We start from the raw sequence: 26087 nt of genomic DNA, 5'->3' as shown, positions 1-26087 counted from the left end.
TACTTTAAGATGACATTTTAATCAGCTTTAATATAGGAGTCTGCTCTTTGAGCGTGAATGCAGGAATCTGGTAGGCCGATGTAGTCACATGGCTAAATATAAGATGGGGGCGCCAATGCTCCTCAGATAAAGTACTACCAGATGGAATTTGCCATGCCCAAGTGCAGATGTTACACCAGGCATGCCGCATATCTGTGACGGGCACAGCAGAATGCAGGAATCTGGTAGGCCGATGTAGTCACATGGCTGAATCTAGGATGGAGGCACCAATGCTCCTCAGATAATGTACTACCAGATGGAATTTGCCAGGCCCACATGCAGATGTTATGCCAGGCTGGTCCGTGATGGTCACAGAGGGCGATGACATGTGGGTGCTCATTAGGGTGTTAGTTCAGTTCCTGGACCTCTTAGATGTTGTTGGCATCTCCTCTTGGTCTGGTGCAGTTGTCCTTGGTCTTTTTGTGCCTATAAAATACAAGAATCCATTAGAAACACAGCAAGTGTACTGTACGTGGTGATCCTCTTATGCAAGTATGTGTCACTGCCATACTATGCTGACTGGGGCCTATGTACAAGATTCCCCCCCTCAGGCAATGTATCAGGACACTGCAGAATGTAGTCCCACTGAGGTGAGTGCAGAGAGCATAGTGGGCGGAGCCTAAGAAGATGTGTTCTTGTCCTTAGCTCGGCTGGGGGGCTCCCTCACTTTGCGGATTACTCCGCCACACAGCGCTTCGTGTACTTTCCACCATTTGGAGGTAGTGGAGGAAGCGCGATTGATCAGCTTCTTCTGATATTGGAGGCACCTGTCGCACTGCCACCAGTGGGTCCTCAGGGCGTCTAATGGGGCATGGTCCTCATATTCAATCTAATTAGATAGTAGAAATAACATAAATCATAATAATATCATGCAGAATAATACTGAGAGGTGGGCAAGACTCCTGCATGCCTCCAAACCCCCCTCATTTACAGCAATTTGTGGTACTTCTGGAAGAGGGCGTAGCTAAAACAACAATTGCATCATTTTAGCCCCTGGCATGTAGCCGGCTTGTGCTGACACCTAGCAAACAGCTACAGGCAGCCTGATTCTGTCTCCCCGGAGCAGGGCAGCTGGGTACACACTGGGCAGACACATCAGTGAGTAACCTAATGCACCTTGCTAATTAAGCATATACTGTACACTTACTGTTGGCCACATAAATGGGCCCTTAATGACTGATTATATACTTACAGTAACATTAGCGCCGGTCAGGTGATTTATGCGCTTCATCTCCTTCACAAACTCCTCCCCATGCGCAGAGGTGTCCTGTACTTCAGAGACGTACAGGTAGGCGTGTATCATCTCGTGTAGTAGGGTCTGTAATACACAAAGTAATGAGCCGGGTATAGTAAGAAGGACACAGACATTACACACAATTACAGTACTTTGGTTAAAAAGCATTTACGGTATAAATGATAGGCAAGGTCTAGGTCAACAGTCGGTCAACCACTAATGGTCGATCGTGACTAGGTTGACACCTAACAATGGTCGACATACCCTAGGTTGACATTGACAGAAGGTGGACACAAACTTGGACATGGTTGAAATGAAAAAGATAAATATGAATTTTTCTCTTTTTTTGTCTCTGTTGACATATGTCGACACGAACACCGTATAAGTGTACAGCGTCCTCTCGCATGGTACACTGTGCTGACCGCTTGGATGGTAAAGTATGAACCAAGTCGGTTCAAAAAAATATATATGAAAAACCCATGTTGACCTTTTCAGTGTCGACATTTAGCTTGCGTCAGCCTGCCACTGTCAACCTAGGGTATATTCACCGTTCTTAGGTGTCAACCTACTCACCGTCGACCATTAGTTGACGACGTAGTGTTTGTTGCTTTAGACATTGTCACCCAGGGACCAGATACCGACGTGAGCTGCACCAGAGACAAATACTATACTATGAACAAATGGTTTTTATGAGGTCTTGCGCTCAGTAGGTTTAAATATAACAATATGCAAATGAAGCTGGACGTGATTGCAGGTGAATACAAGCACACTTTTATTGCTGCAGTGGGGAACAGAGTAAATCATGTGTCTTTAAACGCATGTAATAAACAATGTCCAGTGTATGCAGATCAATAAGCAAGTGCTGTGGTGCACAAAATAATGAGCCTATGGCTCACTTGTGCTTTCATCCCGCTACCCACCCACCAGAGACTTGAGCCATAGGCTCATTATTTTGTGCACCACAGCACTTGCTTATTGATCTGCATACACTGGACATTGTTTATTACATGCGTTTAAAGACACATGATTTACTCTGTTCCCCACTGCAGCAATAAAAGTGTGCTTGTATTCACCTGCAATCACGTCCAGCTTCATTTGCATATTGTTATATTTAAACCTACTGAGCGCAAGACCTCATAAAAACCATTTGTTCATATTATCTATTAGAGGGCAGCCCCCCCTCTTTGAGGACCTGCAGCTTGTAAGTTATCACTCCCCCAATCGGGTTAGCGCCAACCAACCTTTTTCTGTAAATACTATACTATGTACTATGACATAATCACTGGAAAAGGTTTTAGTTGTTAAATAAACATTGTTATATTCTGAGAATTGTACTCTCATCCCCTCATTATCTCATTCCAATACTTCATCAGTTTCTACAATGTAAATTGATCCCTGTGAGGGGTGGGCAAAGGAGAAAGTGGGAGTGTCAAATGGGGGTTGGCATAGGAATAGTTATGAGTGGCACATGGGGGGTGGGAATAGGACATGGTGCGAGGGACACATGTAGGTTGGCATAGGATAAGGTGTGAGTAGAACATGGCAGATGGGCATAGGACCAGGTGTGAGTGGCATATATTTGTGTGCATAGGAGAAGTTGTGTGCCACTTGGGGGATGGGCATAGGACAAGGCGTGAGTGGCACATGTGGGTGGGCATAGGAGCAGTTGTGAGGGACACACATGGGTGGGTTATAGGAGGTGTGAGTGGCACATGGGGGTAGAGGGTAAATTGATCACATCCCTAAATATTTGTCCCCTTCCTCAGGACCCTTGGTATATGCAGGGTACAAGAGTAACCCAGCTTCCCACTGCTACATACTGTATAATGCTGCAATAACAGCACTGAGGCGTACAAGCATCACCTCAGCCACACATTGTTCTAGCACCAGGTGACTCCGCCTATAGTACCTCTACTAGGGTCCTCCTGGGAAGCTGCTGGAGGATCGGCCTGCTGAGCCTGGTGAAGCACTTCCCACCAAACGTCTTCTTGTTGTTACAGTAAGCGATCGATCTGGTGAGAAAACACAAATCACACATGAGTGACATCCATGGTTACATAATACATCAATTGCTTTTCTATACGATTAATACATATAAATCCTTATTCTCAGTGCCCCAGATTATGTACTATCTACCCTGGGGGTCCATGCACCTAAGTAACCCAGGTCCCTCAGTAAAAAATGGGCCCTAGGAAGGAGCCTAGCTTTCCTAGTGGATGATTCAGCTCTGATCCCTGTACCCAGTTACAGGCTTTTATTAGTACATAGATATTATGGTGATAGTGATTCCTGTCAACAGAAAGTAAGAGCAATAACAGGTCTGTGCCGACATAGACCCGTGAATCTCGGTATTTGCTGTACAGGGTTTGATGACGTAGATATCAGTCTCCGCCCCCCGAAGTCCAGCTGACAGTCTGCTCTCCCCGGAGAGGAGACAGAAAAAGTTGTCAAATGTGATTTTTATCTACCTATATCTCATTTCATCCCCAGCAGCCGGAGAGCTTTTTTTTCAAGGGGGCATAATAACTTATTTGGTACTTGTTTCCTAGCACGGCCACCCCGATTTACATCGGGGTGGTCGTGTCGGAAAATTCGGGTCGATCGCATCGCATGCGATTTGGTCGCATGCGATGCGATCGACGCGACCGACCGATTTTTGACCCGATTTTTTTATTGAATGAAATGTAAATCGGGTCCCTGGGACCCGATTTTACATTGGATTCAATGTAAAATATTCCCAACCCCCCCAAATTTAACGCCGTAAACCCCACCCCACGATAGACGCCAACCCGAAGCGTGGCGAGCGCAGCGAGCCCGCGAGGGGCGGCGGTGCGCGTCCTCCGACCTTTTCATTCCCCTACTATCCACGTCGGCGTGGAGTTGAGAATAGAATAGTGTGGCGAGCGCAGCGAGCCACCGAGCCCGAAGCGTGGCGAGCCCCGCGAGGGGACGCGTATACCTGTGAAGTTATACGCGTCCCCTCGCGGGGCTCGCTGCGCTCGCCACACTTCAACTCCACGCCGACGTGGATAGTAGGGGAATGAAAAGGTCGGAGGACGCGCACCGCCGCCCCTCGCGGGCTCGCTGCGCTCGCCACGCTTCGGGTTGGCGTCTATCGTGGGGTGACGACGGGGACATCTATAATGTGAAATGGGTCATATTGGCCCATTTCACATTTTTCACATTTTCTCACGATTTCAATGTTAAAAAATATTTTAACATTGAAGCCTATGGAAAAATCGGGGGCATCGCGTCGGGACCAATGTTACTGGTCCCGACCGACGCGATGCCCCCGATATTTTACCTTTCCCGACACGATTTCAATGTTAAAATATTTTTTAACATTGAAGCCTATGGGGAAATCGGGGGCATCGCGTCGGTCGCGTCGGGACCAATGTTAATGGTCCCGACCGACGCGATGCCCCCGATATTGTGTCCTAGCTGGCAAAATGGACCTGATTTCAAAGGAAATCGGGTCCATCTTATGGATCGTGTACCTTAACTTAAAGGTACACGATCCATAAGATTGTGGCCGTGCTAGGAAACAAGTACCACTTATTTTATACATTTTTTCTGTAATTATCTTTATTAATTGCGTTCCCAAGTCCCCTCGCATATACTTATTTGTTTTCTAAATATATTGTGAGGATGGATACAGGGAATTCTATAGTACAACTTACATGTACAGTAGTAAACAGGGGAGATTTGTTTGGGCCTAATTCCGAGGTGAATGGTGGATGCGTTCCCCTGACTGTACGCAGAGACCGCCATGTCATATGTAGCCCTGACTACCCTCCTCTCCCTGTGTTTAATTACAATGGCCATGGGTGGGTCCACTGCCCAGATGTTTTCATTATTAGCACGAGTCTTATGCTTGCTTAACTTGGAACTCAAAGTAGCCAAGCCTAATGCCCAGAGTCACTTATTATGGGATTTTGGCCTACTTAATTATTAACACCGGAGTTAATGCACAGAGCACTCTCCAGGGGATCAGAGTCATTGACTGTCTACATGTGAACACTTAAGTGACCTGGACCCAATGACCAGGCTCACTCTAATTAAAGGGGCTTAGGCCTTGGCTGCTCAAGGCCACATCAACAGACCTGGGACCAATGCTCAGGTTTACTATTATGAAAAGTGCTCAGACCTTAGACCCTGAATACTCAATGGTGCATCAAGTGACCTGGGCCTAATGCCCGGAACATTTAATTGGCACACTGCAGGCCTACATGAGCACAGGCCCACAACCTGACTGTGCCCTGACCCCTAGTGCCATTTAGGGCCTAACTCTACCTCTGAGAGATGCTGCAGTGGGGACTTCCTTAGCTGTTTCCCACCACATGAAGACTCCACGGTACTTAACTTCTTTATTCTCGTGCTGGCCCTGGATAGCAGCACTGGACTGTACTCTCTTCTGACCTCTTTCATGGCCATCAGAACACTTGACAGTACTAGGGTTACCACCTTTTTGTTGACAGATTCCCAGACAGTGGCCCGCCCCTTGACACACCCACAGCCCACCCACTGACCTGACCCCAGCCCCACCCTTTGACCCGCCTTATGTTGGTTTTTTTTAACCTTTGCTTCAATTTCATTCTTGATTTTGCATACAATACATGTTACATCACACACAGTAATGCCCATTACAAGTTATGCCACACCATGATGCCCATTACATGTTACGCCATACACCACAATGCCCATTACATGTTATGCCAGGACTCAAAAAGTTTTTTTGTAAAGGAGGGACAATATGGACAGTGCCAATTACATGTCACACACCCATTACATAGTATACCACACACCCTAATGCCCATTACACGTTATACCAAACACTGTAATGCCCATTACACATTATACCAAACACCGTAATGCCCATTACACATTATATTAAACACCATAATGCCCAATTACACATTATATTAAACACCATAATGCCCATTGCACATTATACCAAACACTGTAATGCCAATTACACATTATGCCACACAATGTAATGCTCATTACATGTAATACCACATGTCGTAATGCCTACTGCATATTAGCCCACATAAATGCCACTTACCTATATGCTCGTTGCGACAGGTTTCTTGCTTGATGCCAGGGGTTTCATGCTCTATGCTGGGGGTTGCATGCTCATTGCCAAGGGAAAGTAGCCACTGCCACAGGGGAGAAGGGCCCACACAGCACTGCATTGCACTGTCTGATTCTTGCCACAGACAATCAAAAATGCATGCCACTTACTTACTAACATCACATATACTGACTGTATTGGGGCAGTGGAGGCACATTGGGACTGGCTGCCTGGAGAGAGGCAGGGCAGCAGTGACTGTCAGCGCCTTTTAGATGGCCGTAGGTGCAGGCTGCAAACCCAGCATCCACGAGGGTCCTCTGCGCATGTGCCGGCCCGGACCATTCCTGCTTTACGCTACACACAGGCTGATCACGGGCGGCGTAGGTCGGATGCGAACATCGCCCAGCAGCAGCGCAGCACCGGGCAAGCCCGACATGTACGCTACGTCACTGTCAGTGCCACAGCCCTAGCAGGGTGACGAGCCTATGTCGGACTCGGAGGACGGGCTGCAGGACTGTGTGTGTGTCGCCTGTTTTCCTGGACATTTTATAGTCCTGGAATGCCACCCGGGCTCAATTCCCAGAATGTCCGTAGTAATCCCGGACGGGTGGTAACCCTAAACAATACATCCTATTTGACTAGCAATAGGACTGCCCTAGTAGTTCCTCATTGATGCATATAGGCTGCATATGTAAATGAGTCTGAGATAAATAAAAATTAGGGCATCTCTTTTCAAACGATTCCAATCAAGCACCAAAACACTGGTGACCACTGCCTTAATGCAATGTGTTATATGGGAATGAAAAAAACAAATCTAAATATACTACTGTATATCTTAGACCAGACATGTAAACCTGGCAGCCTACAGGCACCAAGACTGCGTTTACTTTTGTGAAAGCAATGGAATGGGGCCCAGCCCAGCTGCCGTGAACAGAGCTCAGCTCCGATTGTCAGCATTCACCATTCTGCGCTTGCACAAGAAGGGACATGGAAATATCCACGAGGACAGCTGCTGCACATTCCCGGCTACCTGTGAAGTTCCGACTTCGCAAAGCCCTACCGCATCCAGCCTACTGTGCACAATAAGCACTGAACACATCACGCTGTCCACTGTCCTATGTGTTTATGCCCCCCCCCCCGCCCTAATATCAGGCAAATTCATCAGGAAGAACAACTTTCTAAGAAGAAGGTAAATTGGAGGGGGCTGGAGCAACGGAGACACAGGAGGCACAGAGCGCTTAGGGGGACACAAGGAGCAAGAGGTGACCCAGGAGGCATGTGGCTGGACTGAAGGGACAAAGGGGTTTGGAAGGGACACATTTTCCCAACTTACACTGATATGTGGTATTATTATTATTAGGAGGCCTTCCCGGCGGCTTCTGATTGGCTGAGAGTGCTTTATCTCAGCCAATCAGAAGCCGGACAGACATTTGACACATTATTTTAAAGTTGTAATAGCCACTGCTGACCGCCCGCTGCACAGCACACTGATGATCACCGCCACCAGCCCCACCATTCTGATCACCACCGCGGCCGCACTGCTCCTCACGGGCAACCCCCGCTGCACCCCCCAGCCACTCATTTGAGAGCCACAGCTGCCTGCCCACTGCAGGAGGTCAGATGTCATCATACATACTGTACATCTGACCACCTGATCCGATGCGCATGGTACCTCGCATTGGATCGGTTAAAATGTCACACACATGCGATTTTGGGCCGATTTCACCCGTTTTATCAGCCCAAGTGCCGAAATCGCATAGAATCGGCCCAAAATCGCATACTGTATGGGGGCCTTTACATGCTGCGCCAAAGATCCATTTGATCTGAAGCTGTCAGGGATTTATCATAGGTCTGACCAGATGTATCTGAATTGAATAGAGTGAGAAATTAATCCGGGGTCAGATCAGATTCCTGGGAGAGTTCAAGAGAAATCTGAAGAGATTTGTACAGTACTGTAGCTTCAGATTTTTCAGAACAATTATTCTCATTAACAAAACATTTTCTTCCTGAGATACTTCATATCTCTATTATTAAACTTTATTGTTGGTTTTTCTAATAATCCTTTCAAAATTGCATGACTTTATTTTTTGTAGCCCAGTTAATCTTAAGGCCCCATACACTAGTGAGATCTCTCTCAGCAATAAGTTTGATGCGTTTTCCTTGCAATCTGGGCGGGACCTTCCCGGGAGTGCTTTGAATGCGATTTGCTACTTGCGTGGTTCATTTACATCAGATTTTTCACATGCAATCTATCCTGCTGTGATCCATCTGATGTGATAAATGTGAAAGGACATTTTTGCCTGCGATGTACACATGCGATTCATCAGGTGGGATGGGCTATTACCAGATATAAACTTTCCTATGAGTAATCGCAGCGATCGCATCGCAGGTGTCCAAATGCACTGCGATGTACACCTATTCATGTGCAATTGTGAGAAATATCCACTGCAGTCCATCAGATCTGCGAGCGTGCCTGTCATCGCAATTGCAGGGAAAGAACATGATATGTGCCAATTTTCATGCAATCCATCTGAATCACATGAAAACAGGCCATATCGCACGTGGATGGGGGACTTTAGACCTTATTTACTCTGCCCGGTTGGGAATTGGAGTTTGACGTGCCCATCCCAGATAGAGCTACAGTATAATGAATTATAAATTTATACTGAAATAATACTAGAACAAGCAGGAACCAGAGCAATGCAAGCCATTGTATACTAGCGCCCAAATACATGATGTTAATGCCATTGTCTTCTCCAGGTGCAGCTCGTGGCCCCCAAACTAGCATACGTAACATGGAGGTTATGGGAAGAAGTTGTGCACTGCCCCAGGTCCTACTATGCATCCTTAGCTAATGCTTAGTACTAGTTACTTGGGTTCTTCAGCAATGTGGCTAGTAATACGTTGGTGGATCAGAGCCCTAGATGGAATAATAGGCCCTTATTCAGATCTGATCGCAGTACAAATTTGTTCTCTAAATGGGCAAAACCATGTGCACTGCAGGTGGGGCAGATGTAACATGTATAGAGAGAGTTAGATTTGTGTGAGTTATTTTGTTTCTGTGCAGGGTAAATACTGGCTGCATTATTTTTGCACTGCAATTTAGATTTCAGTTTCAAAATACCCCACCCAAATTTAACTCTCTTAAAACATGTTAAATCTGCCCCACCTGCAGTGCACATGGTTTTGCCCATTTTCAGAACAAATTTGTATTGCGATCAGATTTGAATAAAGGCCATAGGCCCTTATTCTGATCGGTGCGGCCGGATCCGAATATGCGGCCAGCACCGTGCGTCCTAAACCCCGCCTTCCATATGGATCGCCAACTCCGTCCGTACACGGTAAGAAGCTGTCCGAACGGACCGCACGTGTATTTCTCATGAATAACACCTCCTCCATCTCAGGGAACCTCCCCATCGAATGCAGGACCGAGTGGCCAGGCAGCTCCCGCAACCTCAGACCACACGGGCATTTCTCCGTGCAAAAGCAGGGATCTGGGTGGGCAGCTGACATCGGGCAATGTCATATGTCCGCCCCCTACACGTGCGTCACGGCCGCATTACCATATGTACGCCCAGAGATTGCATGGGAACGCCCATGAAACGCGGTGTGTAAACATATGGTAATGAGCCCAAACAGCCCTTCACACCCCTCTCCACCCCCTGTTCGTAGTGTACACATTTCATGCGGAATGTGGCCGTGCGTCCCGCTCGCACATGCACAGAGACGCCTCTGCACATGCGCAGACACAAAACATCGGCGGCACGAACGCACGCGGATATTACCGCACCAACCAGAATAAGGGCCATAGTGAGGAAACTCTTCTGGGCAAATCATGTATGATGACCATAAGGAGATAACAGTTCACATGTCGACATGAATAAGGTAAACATAAAAATTATCACATGGTCACGCACAACATCGACATGAAACATGTCAGCACCATCTTCTGGGTACCAGCAGTAATGTGACCATCAGGTCGGTGGAGTGATGTGATATGCCAGCTTTTCTGTATGTATACCTGCCTTATCCCTAATCTTCCCCCTAGTGCATACCCTAACCACAACCCACTCCCCCGCTACACTCTTCCAGCACCCTAACCCTCACCGGCGGTACCTAATTCTAATTCTCTGCACTTTTAGAATGTCAACATTTAAGATGCAGACATTGGGCATAATTCAGACCTGATCACATGCACATTTTGTTTACAGTATGTGCACTGCAGGTGGGGCAGATGTAACATGTGCAGAGAGAGTTAGATTTGGGTTCGGTGTGTTCAAACTTAAATTTTAATTGCAGTGTACGAATAAAGCAGCCAGTATTTGCCCTGCACAGAAACAAAATAACTCCCCCAAATCTAACTCTCACTGCTCATGTCACATCTGCCCCACCTGTATTGCACATGACTTTTCCCATTTGCAAACAAAGGGGGTGATTCATACCTGTTCGCTAGGCTGCAGGTAAATGCCGCCCCGCGGGCATCGCTAGATGGCTCGCTAAGCAGCAAATTTACAATGCTTAGCGAGTCAACCAGAACCAGGCCCTTTATCTCAATTTAAATCTTTTTCTAAAGTGGCAATTGAAATGACTTCCTTCTCACCCATTACACAAAAAACATGCACATTTATGTTCCAATAATATTCATGACATCACATTTATGTTCCAATAATATTCATGACATCACATTTATGTTCCAATAATATTCATGACATCACATTTATGTTCCAATAATATTCATGACATCACATTTATGTTCCAATAATATTCATGACATCACATTTCTTAGTTTCATTAATATTAAAATCTACTAACAGAATAAATAATAATAATAATCAGATTGGCCAGCTGCCATAGGGAAATAAACAATGGGAAATACAGTATTTTATTTAGCAAGTAAATCATTATGTATGTCTCAAGCAGAAGTGAGATCAGCACAGTGATATGTGGCATTCTAGAGATTTAAAGCTAATGATATGAGATGTATTGCTTCAGAAAGATTGAATGTGAGTGGGGGGGGGGGCTATTTTAGAACACATTACAGAAATTGGCTTGTTCTCAAAACAAACATTGACATCTAACTGCATTAATATTAAAGCAGCATTATTGTTACTTTCTTAGTACTGGCCCTGTAGAGAATAGATTTTTAAAGATGCTTAGGTAGGTTTCTTTCACAGCGGCGTATTTATAATGGGTGCAGGCTGGGTGATTTGTTCAGTGTGTACCTGCTATATCAGCGGTGCTGCGGGTCATCTAGTGTGTACGGGTCTTTAGCTTGAGTCAGAACCTCAAAGATCGGGAGTGTTCGGTGTTCAATAAAAAACAAACTGCTCATCCCTAACAAAGACAAAAAAAATGAAATTAATAAGAACTTGCAAAAACACCACTGTTAAGATGGTTGATGTTATGGATTTATTTACTTAGTATTAAGCACAAATGATTATAATTGGCAATACCAGCTATATCTTGTAAAGAAAGTAGATTTAATAAAATAAAAATAAAAACTCTTTAACCTTCTGTCACTTAGCACTCCTCTGTAATTTACTGAAAGTGAACAGAACTCACCAGAAAACAACATTAAAGAACATGGGGCTAAAGACTTGTATAGCAATATAAAAATAATTATTCTAACGTTAATTTGTTATGCAAAATCAAACTGATAGAACTTGGAACATATCATGGTTTGAGTAATTACAGTAATTAGACACAGGAGGTGAGATTTAATAGGATGAGAGATTCAGAAAGTGAGAGACTTGGTAAGAAATCTCCAGTTTTTTTAAAGTGGCAATCATTTACACAGCAAAATCATACTGGGTTTGCAGTGTAAATGATTGTCGCTTTTAAAAAACTGGAGATTTCTTACCAAATCTCTCACTTTCTGAATCTCTCGTCCTATTAAATCTCACCCAGAATGTGGGAAGATACAAATTAGCAAATGATTTCTGTACATATCTACAATTTAAGTCTAAAAGCTTAAGGGACAGATTTATTAACAATTTTTATTAAATTAATGTCAAAAAGTTTGTTTTCACAACATTTTCACATTCTTTTAGTATTACCTAAATGCATTAAAGGGTTTGGAACACTTTTTCGTAAGAACTGCTCCAAACCCTTTAATTCACATAAAACATAGTGAGCCCTGTGATCATAGGCGTGCGCACAGGGGGTGCCAGGGGTGCACAGGCACCTCCTAATGATGGACAGGACACCCCCGCACAGTTGCAGCCAAGGCCGACATCGCAATGAAGAGCATTTTTTTTCCGGAGCGGAGCAGGGCTGGCTGCAGTGACACACAGAGCTGTAGATCTAGTGAGGTACCTGGCTGCCTGTAGGGGGAGCTGAAGTGCACAGCTCGTCCTCTATGAGAGCAGCACGGGGCCCTGGCTGGGTGAGGACTCGGAGGACTTCCTGCCAGTGGTGACTGAAATGTGCTACTTATCAGGTGCTGCCTGGAACGGGGGGTTTGGATGTTATGACTATGTTTTAGAGGTGGGAGGGTATCAAAAGTTGTTTTTATATTGGTCTTTTTATTGTTATGTGAAACATGTGTGTGTATCAGCTTATTATATGTATACTGTGTGTGTGTGTGTGTGTGTGTGTGTATATGTATGCATACCTCCCAACTTTTGAAGTTGGGAGGTTGGGACGTTCACGCGGCTTCGCCGTGCGCTCCCGAAAAGGGGGCGCGGCCTCTAGAAAAGGGGGTGTGGCCTCATGGGGTGACGCGAACTCCGGCCATGCCCGTTTTCGCCGCTCATCATCGCTGAATAGACGCTGTGCGCATGCGCACAGCGTCTATTCTTGGCAAACTGGGGGGCTCCCAACTGTCCCGGGACAATGGCGGCCCCGGGGGGAGGGGGATTTCGGGGGCGTGGTCTAATTTCGGGGGCGTGGCCTATACTCGCGGCTCTCCCGCAATGCCACGCCCCCATTTTCCCGCTATGGGGGCATGACCCAGAAGCTCTGTGAGCCTCTAGCCATGCCCCCAGCCCCCTGGCTGCGGGAATAGACACTGTGCGCATGCGCACAGCGTTTATTCCCCGCTGCATAGCAGCCGACAGGGGGACTCCCAACAACCCCCCCTCACCTCGGGACACTGCCGCCCGTGGGTGGGACAGCGGGACAGGCCCTGATAATCGGGACTGTCCCGCTGAAATCGGGACTGTTGGGAGGTATGTACTACAGTACATCTCTGTGTGTGCATGCTGTGCCTCTATGTATACTATGTGTGTGTATGTGCGGGTTTTGTATGTGTATACTGTGTGTGTGTGCATAGAGGGGCTATGTGAGCCGTAGCCTCCTTCTCTTTTGAGCCACTGGCCGGATGCTGCCCAATGCTGACAATTAAAGTAGCTTCAATGTGTAGCGTGCATTTAACCACCATCTAAGGAGCATGTAACCCCTGGAAATGAGAATTTCACCCCACCCCCTGGCAATGAGCCTTTGAAACCCCTTCCCCTCGTGGCATAATCTGAGATGTAATGTGTAATGGGCATCATGGTCTGAGGCGTAACATAAGGGGCATCATGGTGTGTGACATAACTTGTAATGGGCATTAAGGAATGTGGTATACTATTTAATGGCTGTGTTATTTGTAATATGCATTGCAGTGTAAATTTTTGGTGAGCCTGCGGCATGCACTGTTCGTATTGTCGCTATTTATTTAAAACATTTTTGTCAAGCCCTGGAATAATGTGTAATGGGCATTACTGTGTGTGGCATTATGTGTGATGGGCATTACTGTGTGGCATGTGTGATGGGTATTATTGTGCGTGGCATTATGTTTAATGGGCATTACAGTGTTTGGCATTATTTGTAATATTAGCCGATGATGGACATGCCCAGTAGGCGGTGATGGACACGCCCCTCCAATGGTGCACCTCCTAAGAAAATGGGCTGCGCACGCCTATGCCTGTGATAATACTGCCACTTTCAGCTGGCATAATAATAGGGCTCACTGTGATATGAATGCTGTGCAAAACTTTCTCATACAATAGGAAGAAAAAGTGGTGCAGGGACTAGGCAAATGTGATTAGCTACTGTATGTGTGCTCGATGGACCCAAAAGTTTGCCACAGTGTAAAACAAACAAAATATAATACTCTCCTAACCAGAGACTGGTGCTCAGAGCTCTGGTGAGGGCTGCTGGTTAACAATTCCTAAAAGGCTGCGAATAGGATTTGCAGGGTCAGAGCTTTCTCTCAACCTCTGGATAGCAGGAGAAATATTAGAAGAATGTATCTTTTAATTATCTTAACTCTACAAAAATATAGGAATATATAAATTACTGTTAAGGGCTCACAGTCAAAGAAGGAAAAGGGGGGAACTTACGAATTGTATTGTTTTATATTGTAAACTACTTGTGGTGTCCTGTGCGCCGGGGAATAGAGGTGGCCATATCCAAAATGCTTGAAATCAGAGGTATTTTGGATGTCAGATTTATTTTTTTAAATATTTGTATTGAATAATCAGATATGTTGGGGATGAGACCCAAGTCTAAACACAGAATGTATTTATGTTTCATATAAACATAGGCAGGGCTTAAAGTGTTTCTAGTGAGGTGCTGGTACTCATTTCCTCTACCACCAATTACACCCCCTCCTCTCCCCCTATTAGGCAGAGCCAGAGCCAGTGGTAGGGTATTGACTTTTCTTTTAGAATTACCAAGTTGTAGGTGGAAATAGTTCTGCCTTTGTTACGATCCGGGGAGTAACTGAAGGTCTCCCAGACTGTATGGCGGCGATGCCTCTAACCTCACTCTATTGGCCCTCCCTGACAGGTGGTCGTGGAATGCAGGATGCTAGGCTTCGCCTGTAGCCGCCACGGCTGAAAGGGCTAGTTAGGCCCGCCCAAGCTCCGGTGCAGCCAGGTGTTAGGTGGTGACAAGCCCACGACGACCGCCAGGGATAGGTCCAAGAGGAAAATCTGACTAAACTAATAACCCCGACTAAAGAGGATAATGCAGAAGTACAAGTCCCTGAAGTGACACAAGTATGGAAAATAATAATGAAAATACTGCAACTCCGTCGCAACCAAAACAACAGTCAAGCGACCCTGTCGCAACCAAACACCAGGCGACCTCGTCGCACACAGACAAGTTGTTCCTAGCACAACTTAAAGGGGAGCAACCCCACATAAATAAACTGGAGGAATAGTGCCCAACCTCCTCTTGGGCAACTGACATGCACTCACGACACTGGGCATAAGATGGAAGGTAGTGGTTCCCAGATGCTTGAGAGTCAGCAGGCTCACGCAGGAAAGGTAGCAGCAGCACGTCCCAGGAATAATTCTGCATAAGGCACCGGATGACTGGATTCAAACTGCAGCAGGACAAGAGACTTGCCAGAACAAGACAATCCAGACCAGGAAATTGCAAACCAGGAAACAGGAAGCTATCACCGGCTCTGCATTGCTGGGGAGAATGCCTTAAGAAGGACTCAGGTGATTAGCACACCTTTGACATCTCCAGCCAAGCTGCCAGCAGGAATAATGAGCTCATTATCCATCAGCCTAGTGAATAATCAAGTCTCCAGAAGATTTGAGCTGCAATGGCACAGCCTGACCACTGGAGTCAAATACCCAAACACAAACAGAACACAAAACAGACCTGAACCAAAACTACTAATGGTTCCTAACAGCCTTACCATTACAGGTTGTGGAACTTACTTCCAACCCCACCCTCACTTTGAGCCAGATGTACTAAGCATGAAAAGTGATAAAATTGAAAGTGATAAACAGCCAGCCCATCAGCTCCTACCTGCCAAGTTACAGGCTGGGTTTGAAAAATGATAGGTAGGAGCTGATTGGATGGTGGTTTTTCACTCTTTATTTTTTTCACTTTTAAAGCTTAGTACATCTTGCCCTTTAACCCTTGCACATAGGGGTATATCTAATTACCAGTGGTAATTTCCACTGCTAATGGATTCACCGGGGGCTATTGTATTCTGTTACATTTATTCTCCTATGCACGCTGTCCCCTTCTTATCTCGAATTATGCTTCATGTGGCTCCGGCACTCCAAGTAAAGTCCAGAATGAGATCCCTCGGAGCCACAATAACACATGGATCTGGACATTTATCTTCGATTCCATGTGTTACAGGACATTATTCTCCAGAAAATAAAGGGCTTTAATTGGATAGCCCGTTAATGACCATCAGGCAAAAATAGCCTGAAGGTCATTGTATACAGTACAATATTCTTAATAAATTTGTGCATAAAAAGTTTATATTTAATATAAACCTTATCCCCACATTTCTACAATATTTTTAATACAAGGGTATAACTAACTGTGTTGATCTAAAAAATGATAAATGTGGACTATTTACACCAGATACCGTATAGGGAAACTTAGATGTCCTCAATACAAATGCACATATCCATTTGGGTATTCAATGGGGTCCGATATTTCCAACAGTTGGAACACACCTATTCAATGAGGCCGCGGATTGGTGAAAATGGCTGTAAATTAGTAAATTTAGCGCCTGTTTTCAAAAATGCAGATTTGACTTAAAGCCGACTCTCAATTGGTGAAATTGCTGCTAAATTGTTGAACCTGCAGTAGTTTTTGTTGATCTGAAACCATTTTCGATGATCTGCGGGATATCCCACCGTCTGAAAATTTCCGACAGTCAGGTATATTGAATGGGTCTAATGTAAATTTGACCTATTCTATTATCAGTGAAAAAAGCAGATATTTCCAATGAAGTACCCCCATTAGCATGAACTACAAATGAATGTCTGCACATAACTGGCATCGAATTTTCCAAAGCAGCTTAGTGAGATGAACAGTAGTGTTTAGAGTGTGTCCATAGAACTACAGTATAGTATAAATGATCAAAATGCACAATGAGTGGAATCCTACACCTGGCCCAATAGCAATATCGGCAGGGGCATGGGTATGATGCTCTTGTGTACCATGTCCCCACAAAGAGCCAAGCCTTTTCTTTCCATGTTCAGTCTGGCAAATGCACTCGCTCAGAGAACGCCACAACGGAGAATCCAAGTCTTGATCGGAGCAATAATGTTAGGCAGCTGTTACATTCGAGTACCGAAGTGCCTGCGTTCCCTGTAGTACCACCCTTGAAATGCATTTAAAGTGCATTTGTTCCACATATAATCCAGAATTTGCCCACATCAAACTTTGCAGAGGTCTGTAACAGCAGGTTCTGAACAGACAGTTCAAGAACAGCCAGCCAGATCCATTAAGAGCACCAGCAGCTGATCTCTGTCACAATCCTGCCCATCTGCTGCCCCAGGTAGGACAAAGAGGAACCACAATCTCTTTTCACAAATTAATTGAAGCAAAGAAAATAAAAGAAAAATGACATAATAGGCAGAGCTGATGTAACTGACACTCTGTGAGCAGCCAGAGCATTAGTCACAGGCTCTAAGCTGACTGGCAAAACATATTCTGCAGATTCTGAGCCAACAAACAGAACATGATTCCTAGGCTCAGTAGTGCTAAGTACTACATGCAGCATAGACTGAGAGGCACGTCTATAAGAAAACAATTTAATAGTTTTAAACTAAGAAGACCACAGTTTACAACATACTGTAGGATAGACAAGTTGTTTTGACCATTTGACCCCACTACCACCACCACCACCATCCGACCCTGCATCTCAGAGACACCCCAATTTACCCGGCTACCTATTTTTAGTAGCTTTGCACAATAAATTGTCTGTTCCCTGGTTACTAGTATACAATACAGACAGAGGCCATTCCTTCAAGGCTAGACCAAGAAGACTTACCACATTCCACTTGCCTTATCTAGGAGTTGGTTTCTATCAGATTGTTATTATTAGCCAATAGCAATCCCAGTTCTCTCCCAATTTGTAGTTATTTCTGTCCTATTAACAGTCAACAGTTTCCTATTCTGAACTAAATGTCAGAATTCCATACTAATGGAACATCAGCCAATAATCACAGAGGTTAGTGGCAGATTCAGTGGAACATCCTAGCAGCTGATGTGTGACCTTGTATTTGCATGATAATTAGCACTTAACATAAACCTGAAATAACGACTTGGAGACTTAGGTTTGACAGAAAGTGTTAGCTGTATTTATTAAAGAACTTTAAACTAATTTAATTGATTGTATTAAATTGTATTTAAGCTCCACCCAGAATTATCCTACCTAATCAACAAATATCCTAACAACAAGCGGTATCCAGCTCAGCCTTCTACATTGGCTGCCCACCCATCCGTGGTGGTGTCGCTGTCCCCTATCGTGTGATCCAGAAAAGGACTATAGTCAACAAAGGTGACCCATTGGAAAACAACTATATACAATGAATCGTCCATTAACAAAGACCTTAAATCAATTAACCTGCCGTTCTTTCCAGCCAGAGAGCCAACGCAAAGAAACACCCACCCACAACCAAATAAAAGGGAGGAAGGGAGCGCGGGCGGGAAACTCAGGAAAAAGAGGAAGACTCCTCCTCTACCTGCAACTCATATCCATGGTTAACTTTGCCATCCCTGCATCCTTATTGGATGCCAAGTCACATGCTTCACTAAGCATTCCATCACAGCCTGGAATGTTTAACCCACTACATGCCTATCTCAGTCATTCCGTTCTTCTACTCTAAGAATCATTGTGAGCCCACTGGAAGATCCAACGATCAGGGGATCGGGATTGCCCCAATACACCATAGGTGTATAGGCCCCATTACTTGTAGTGTTTGCTTTACTCACTACTCAGAATCAGCCCTATAAGTTTTCAATCACTTCAAAATAATCTCAAACTCCAGAAACCTATCTTTTTACGGTTTATCCACCCTATTGTACATTCACGGACTGGCAATTTATGAAAGTATATTTAGATAACTATCATAAAGTTCCCTCTAAACCGAAACCCATTGACAAGGAAAAAGTGTGAACTGCCTATTTTGATTTCTTTGTCATCTATCTTGTATGTATAGTTTTTTTGTTATTTTTTGGACTTATCTTCTGGTTGTTTGACTCCCTTGGAAGCCATGTTTTTATGATTTTTACATGTACTGGGACACCCTGGTTTTTGCAGGGTTTCTTGGAGATCATTTTCTGGTTATTTAATATTTAACATTTTTACTATTCGTGGAATAAAATAATTTTTATATCTAAATGGTGAATGTACCTTGAAAAAAAGAAGTAGGAAAAGATACCATTATACTGTATGTCTTGGAACCCCTTAAATCAGGGGTTCCCAATCTTTTTTGATTCACGGCACCCTAGAGAATCAGACTTTTTTTCACGGCCCCCCTAGGTCAATTTTTTTAATTTAGATTGGGTTTATATGCGATTCTTAGTGGCAGTTATGTGGTAAAGGGCAGGATTTGGTTCTGTTTGTACACATTCTATGATTGCCAGCTACCAGCACTGGTTTTGCTCATAAATAATTAACCATTAATAATTTGAGTTGGTCCTAGACCACCAAGCCGCGGCACCCCTGCATGTGTCCCGAGGCACCCCAGGGAGCCACGGCACACAGTTTGGGAACCACTGCCTTAAATCCTAAAGGGATTTGGGATTGGAATACAAAATAAACTGTTATATTATCTCTTACCTAACTTAACTTAGTTGCGCCCAGGGCCAGTGTAAGGCTTCTCAGCACCCTAGGCAAAACTTCAACCTATTCCCCCCCCCCCATACTGCCACCAATACCCACTTTCCTTAATGCATACTTGCCTAATATTCCAGAAAAGCAGGGAGACTCCCAAAAATCGGGTGGTCCTCCCAGCCCCTGGGAAATGTTGTCAAGTCCCCTGCTTTCTCTGAAGGTCACCTTTGCCACCCACAATATAGTACAAGGAGGAGGGCCAGCAAAGTAGGGAACTATGCCTCTTAGGAAAGTATGGAGGTGAGGTCTTAAGAGTTTCCACACCCGCAACCTGCATTAAATACAACAAGGATCATCATAGACATCCTTGATTTTTTTGATAAGCCGATTGGTGGTGCCCCCCAGATCCCGGCGCCCTAGGCAGCTGCCTAAAGCTGCCTAATGGTAGAGCCGGCCCTGCTTGCACATAAGAAATTCTCAACATCTCTGGGGTGATCCTTAAAAGGTGAAGGTTTATCACACTCCTAGTTAATGAAGCCTGTAAAAAGAAACATTTATGCAAGCAACTCCTGCACCCCTGATTGTGAGTTGGGGTGCACCCACAATCCCTTATTCTTTATACACACCACTTGCTTTTTTCACTATTTTAAACATAATTTTTTTCACAATCTGAGTTGGGCCGCTAACATTAGCATAACATTTTGATGTTTGATTCTGGGTTTGGAAAAGAAACTGTTAGGAGGCTGTGCCTAGACCTGCTCCCTAACTCTATTGCCCCAGCTTTGAGTCCACGAATACGTGCGATGCTAGGCTTCACCTGTACCCGTCCCGGCTGTAAGGGCGAATTAGGTCCGCCCAGACTCCGTTACAGGCAGGTCTTACGATGGGACAACGTATTCGTGGAGGCAGTCCGGGAGCAAGAGGATGTCTTACTAACCCTCTGAATGGGCAGGCCAGGGGACCCCTCACGAGACGCTAATAATGCAACAATGCAAAGACGGTGGTATATAAATAAATGACAAATGGCAACACAATGCTCAATAGATATTACTAAAGAAACCAATAACCTCTTCCCCCAATTCCCTACACTGCAAGGGGCAAGCCCCAAATGCAGACACCCGCAAGGATGCAGGAGGTACTGAAGGCAAGAGGACGGCAGGAATGATGCAGGCACTTAGCTGAAGCAGGGACTGGAACTCCGGACCAAACAGGCTAAGGAGATCAGGGACCAAGAACACCGCTTGACTGTGCTGACGCTGGGTCTAAGAAGCTATAAACGGCGTCTGTGCCCAGCAGACGCCGGCTATTTATTCAAAACTACCGCCCCTCCGGCTGATGACGTCAGCCGCTGTTCGGAGCACTGCCGGGCGGAAGTTCGGGGACGCAACACCCCCGACGCCCGGCTACAGGAGATGACAGGGCGGAAGCTCGGGGTGCTGCTAGGCAACGTCCCCGAGACTCCTGTAGCCGGGCGTCGGGTCGTTGCGTCCCCGAACTTCCGCCCGGCAGTGCTCCCCCGAAGCACTACACACGCCGCCCGTCCTGGACCTGCTAGCCGCAGGAGGTGATCCAGGTCGGCAGTGGCTAACAGAAACCTTTACGTGATTGTTAACGCATAAAAAGCTGTATGCTGGGTATGCCCACCTTCACATTGTCCACCTAAAAAGGGTATGGTTCACAGAGTCGACAGAACTTAGGTCGACAGTCATTAGGACGACCACTGTAGGTCGACAGTCACTAAGTCGAAATAGGTCGACATGGTCAATAGTTCGACACAAGCATTAGGTCGACCTGGAAAAGGTTGACATGAAAAAGGTTGACATGAGTTTTTCATGTTTTTGTGGTGTCTATGTTGACTTAAGTTGCTTCGCTCACCATGCTTCGGGCTTGGTGCCTCGCTATACTGGGCACACTATTATATTCTCACTCTAGGCCCACTTGGATGTCGACCTTTTTCATGCAGCGAATAATTGCTAAGCAACGAAAGCCCTAAAACGTCAATCATCGCCTGGCAAAACTTCCGTATCCCCCACCACTGAATCCCCTCTGTACCATGCAAGGGGATGTACGCAAACACATCTCCTCACATGCGGCAGAAGGGGACAGAAATCATTTAATGGTCCCTGAAAATAAAATGATTTCTCTCCCATTTGGAAATTAAAGGCAGCTGAAGAGGGGGCGGGCACTGGCCCACCTGCATTCCCATGGGAACGTCCAGCATTTTCATGGGGAAGCCCATAAAACACTAGATGTTCCCCAGCCCCTGCCTGCCCCCCTCCCCTACCCGTACGAATGCCTCAGCTACTGTGGCAGTCGCCGAAGGCGTTCATACAGCGGCACTACACATGCGCTAATACACACATGCGCAGAGACGCACCATCAGCCCCAAGCACGAATACGCTGGGTACCAAGTACTAAAGAACCAGGCCCTAAATAGGTTAAGAGATCCCTCCATCAAAAGAAACCTTGACAGGTTTTCTTTTGTCCTCTTGAGTGTGAGTTTGGGTGTGCTCCCTCATTTCTAGTTACATCACTGCACCTGCATTGTTTAACCCTTTTGATTAACGTAATGTCTACAACAGGCATGGAGTGGGTTAAACATCCAAGGCTTTTGTGTGATCTTGGGAAGCAGGTGACTCGGGGGGTCCAATAAGGACTCAGGGAAGAGCATTGTTAGCTGGGATATCAGGGCAGGAAAGGGAGGAGTCTTCCTCTCTTTCCTGAAGGTTTTCCCGCCCTCCCTCCCTTGTGTTATTATGGTTGGGTGGGTGTTTAATTGCGTTGGCTGATAGGCGGGAAAGAACGACAGGTTAACGGCATTAGTTCTTATTCATATGATGATGCTACGTATATGTTTGCTGTTTGCTTTTCGGTGCGCTCGCCTCTCATTGGCTTAGGACTTCGCTCGATCACCTGGTCAGGGGCAGCGACCCCACCCGGATGGCTGGGTAGTCAATGCAGTAGGTCGAGCGGATACCGCTTGTTAGGGTAGGCTTGATTATGTATGCAGACTGTGTGGGTGGAGCTTAGTTAATTAGCCGTTTTTTCTGGGCCACCATTAATTAATTAATTAATTAATTATTAATAAATTAATCTAGCTTAAAAGTGCTAAAATAAATCAGCTAACAATTTCTGCCAAACCTAAGTCTCCGAGTCTTTATTTCCGGTTTAGTTCGTAAGTTTTGAAATGTGATGTATATACATATTAGAGGTCACACACATCAGATGCTAGGATGTTTAGTGCAACTGTAACAATAATAGACATTGGTTGTTGTATTTCTTCACAGGATCTGAGTGTCCATCACATGAATACCGCAGGAATACATTGGGGGGGGGGGGGGGGGGGGAATACGCCTGAATTAAGCGTATTTGTAGGCAGTCGTATAGAAATACACAATTCGTTCTCTTTTGACAGATGAATTCATATTCCTAATCGGGAAAATGGTGATTCCTAATTTACTAACCAGCTGTATGTAATTTTTACGGCTAGTAATTGACCCGAAAATACGCCTGGAAAATACTCCTCACTTTCCAGGTGTATTTTGGATCAGTCAGATCCGTGCAGGCTTCAGTGTAAAAAAAAAAAAAAAAGTTATAAATAAATAATTAAAAAAGCCAAGATGTTGTGTGTGTGTCCCCTGCATTTTTAGAACCAGCACTGGGCCCACCCAGCCACAGCCGGGGAAACTATTTATATTACTCCCCCCGGCCAAAGCATTTACCCCCTGACTGGTCAGCCTAGGCAGGGACCAGTGGCGTAACAGAAAATTTAGCTCCCCCCCGCCGGGACAATATCGTGTCCCCCCCCCCCCCCCCGTTAAAAGACAAGACCCCCCCCCGGGAGCTGGCAGGGGGGTCCGTGCGGCGCGGGGGTACCTGTGGTCAGGGACTCGGGAGAGCCTGGAGGTCCCTGCGGCGCTGATTATGAGTTGCCGGGGTCCCTGCAGCGAAGTGGAAATACTGCGCTACCTCCCGGATTAACTCTGCCCAAGCTGTCCCCGGTGCCCCAGTTCATTACATGTAGGCATCCATGGATTTGGCAAAATAAAAAATCGCTAGTAGCCCGTAAACAGAACGAACTGTAAGAAGCGCAGAATGTAATGTTTCAGTGCTTTCCCCCCAAGTGTATACACAGCCGCCAAATATGAATACGGCGGTGTATGGCCGCCTATGCCTTCTGGCAAATACAAATCCGTAAATACGGCAGATTAGTAAATTCTGAATTGTATTTTCCCAAAATACGGCCGATGCCGGTCGTATGGATTCGTACCCGGCATCAGCCATATTTTCAAATGTAAGTAAATTTCCCCCATTACCTTTCCTACGCATTTACACTTGGATCGAGGGGTGTATAACAACACAGACTTTACTATTGTTATCTTTTTTTCTTTTTGCGCTTTGAGATTGAATATTTGAACCCTCGTATTTGCATTTTAAGATGCTTAAAAGGAATTCTTATTGGATTTTCTGAAAATACAAGAGGTATATAAGGGACACAATGGAATTTAAATACAGGTTTTAATTACTTTCTTTCATCTATTTGCCAAATTTCTCTATATATGACTTTCTTCTCTGCATTTGACAATCACAGAGTATGCACAAGCCTTGGCATATCATACGCAGGCTGACAGTAACATCGCAATCTTCCATTTTTCATTTAAAATCCTGTTGGTCTTTTGCCATCTCTGTAGGATGACATCTGAGAGCCTGGGTGTTAGATGTGTCATGTCAAATCACTTGTTCTTTCTAGAACCACAGAAATGTGCAGGATTGCTAAAATGTCATGTTGGGTAAGTCTGTATTAATACACTTTGGCTACATCCACACTCATCCCTTGTCAATTTACTTTCGCCCCTTTCGCACCGCATCTCCAACCCCATATATAGCTGGGTTGCTTACGTAATGACCCGGGTCGCGGTGTGGTGTAAATGTAACACCCTGCTCACTGTGTGAGATGTAATGCACTCACCAGGGTCGCTGGTGTTAATCGCCCCACCACACAGGTTCTTCTTTTTCCTTGGAGAGTTAGTAGAAGGAACATAGGCTAACACGGGTGTTGTCCTTTTAAGGCCTCGCTTTGAGGTCATTTATTTTGCGTAAGAGGTCAGGTGAAAGGGAAGAAACAGAGGGACACTCCCATAATTGCAATAGGTTATCACAATAAATGCAATACATGGTACTGTTTACCTAGAACGGCGCCCATCGCGGGCATCGCATGTACATCGCATGCCATTATAATGGCATGCAATGCGACCGATGTGATGCCCGCGATCTTACATAGAAATGCATGTTAAAATGTAAATCGCGTCGGTCGCATCGCATGCGGCCAAAAAATCGCATGCGATGCGACCGACGCGATTACCGCGATTTTACATTTCATTCAGCTAGTAGAAAGAATTTCTTTACGGTCAGAACAGTCAAACTCTGGAACTCTCTTCCCAGAGAGGTGGTAACGGCTGGCTCATTAGTTGCGTTCAAGGCAAAGTTGGACAAACATTTACTGGAGAAAAACATCCATGGGTACAAATAAGAAATATAAATTGTCTGTAAAATACCAGAACCTACCAAATCAGCAATGGATATCTATACCAGGTTGAACTAGATGGACGCAAGTCTTTTTTCAGCCTTACCTACTATGTAACTATGTAACATAGGGAACAATGTTAAATGGCCCAATTGACCCGATTTTACATAGGGAACAATGTTAAATGGCCCACAGACCCCAAATAGCCACCCTGAAGTGTGAACTGGCCCCCCAATTGTTAACGCCACCCCACAATCAACGTCAACCCGAAGCGTGGCGAGCGCAGCGAACCCGCGAGGGGCGGCGGTACGCGTCCTCCGACCTTTTCATACCCCCACTATCCACGTTGGCGTGGAGTTGAGAATAGAAAGTGTGGCGAGCGCAGCGAGCCCGAAGCGTGGCGAGCGGACGCGGATACCTGTGAAGCCCGCGATTGGACTGTGAAGGTATCCGCGTCCCCTCGCGGGGCATGCTGCGCTCGCCACGCTTCGGGCTCGGTGGCTCGCTGCGCTCGCCACACTTTCTATTCTCAACTCCGCCAACGTGGATAGTGGGGGTATGAAAAGCTCGGAGGACGCGTACCGCCGCCCCTCGCGGGCTCGCTACGCTTCGGGTTGACGTTGATCGTGGGGTGGGGTTAACAATTGGGGGGCCATTTCACACTTCAGGGTGGCTATTGGGG

The 26087-nt window shown here is 45.6% G+C and overlaps 1 long non-coding RNA gene across 3 annotated transcripts in view; it reads right to left on the bottom strand.

The window, feature by feature from the left end:
• LOC146026982 (uncharacterized) overlaps positions 1-26087 on the bottom strand; it is a 43883-nt gene continuing 17796 nt past the window's right edge. For 2 of the 3 annotated variants that reach the window (XR_014454612.1, XR_014454611.1), the window contains exons 2-5: positions 11570-11681; positions 3183-3285; positions 1232-1357; positions 1-465 (exon numbers count right to left, since the gene is read on the bottom strand). This is a non-coding gene — a long non-coding RNA (uncharacterized LOC146026982). Of the gene's footprint in view, positions 466-1231; positions 1358-3182; positions 3286-11569; positions 12084-26087 lie in introns of those variants that run through there. The other variant, XR_014454610.1, reaches the window with a different exon arrangement.

This window comes from Crinia signifera, chromosome 8 (assembly GCF_055691185.1).
Source record: "Crinia signifera chromosome 8, ASM5569118v1, whole genome shotgun sequence".
In the NCBI taxonomy this organism is placed as follows: Eukaryota; Metazoa; Chordata; class Amphibia; order Anura; family Myobatrachidae; genus Crinia; species Crinia signifera.
Note: the sequence above shows the minus strand (reverse complement) of the source record. Positions and strands in the feature narration are given on the sequence as shown.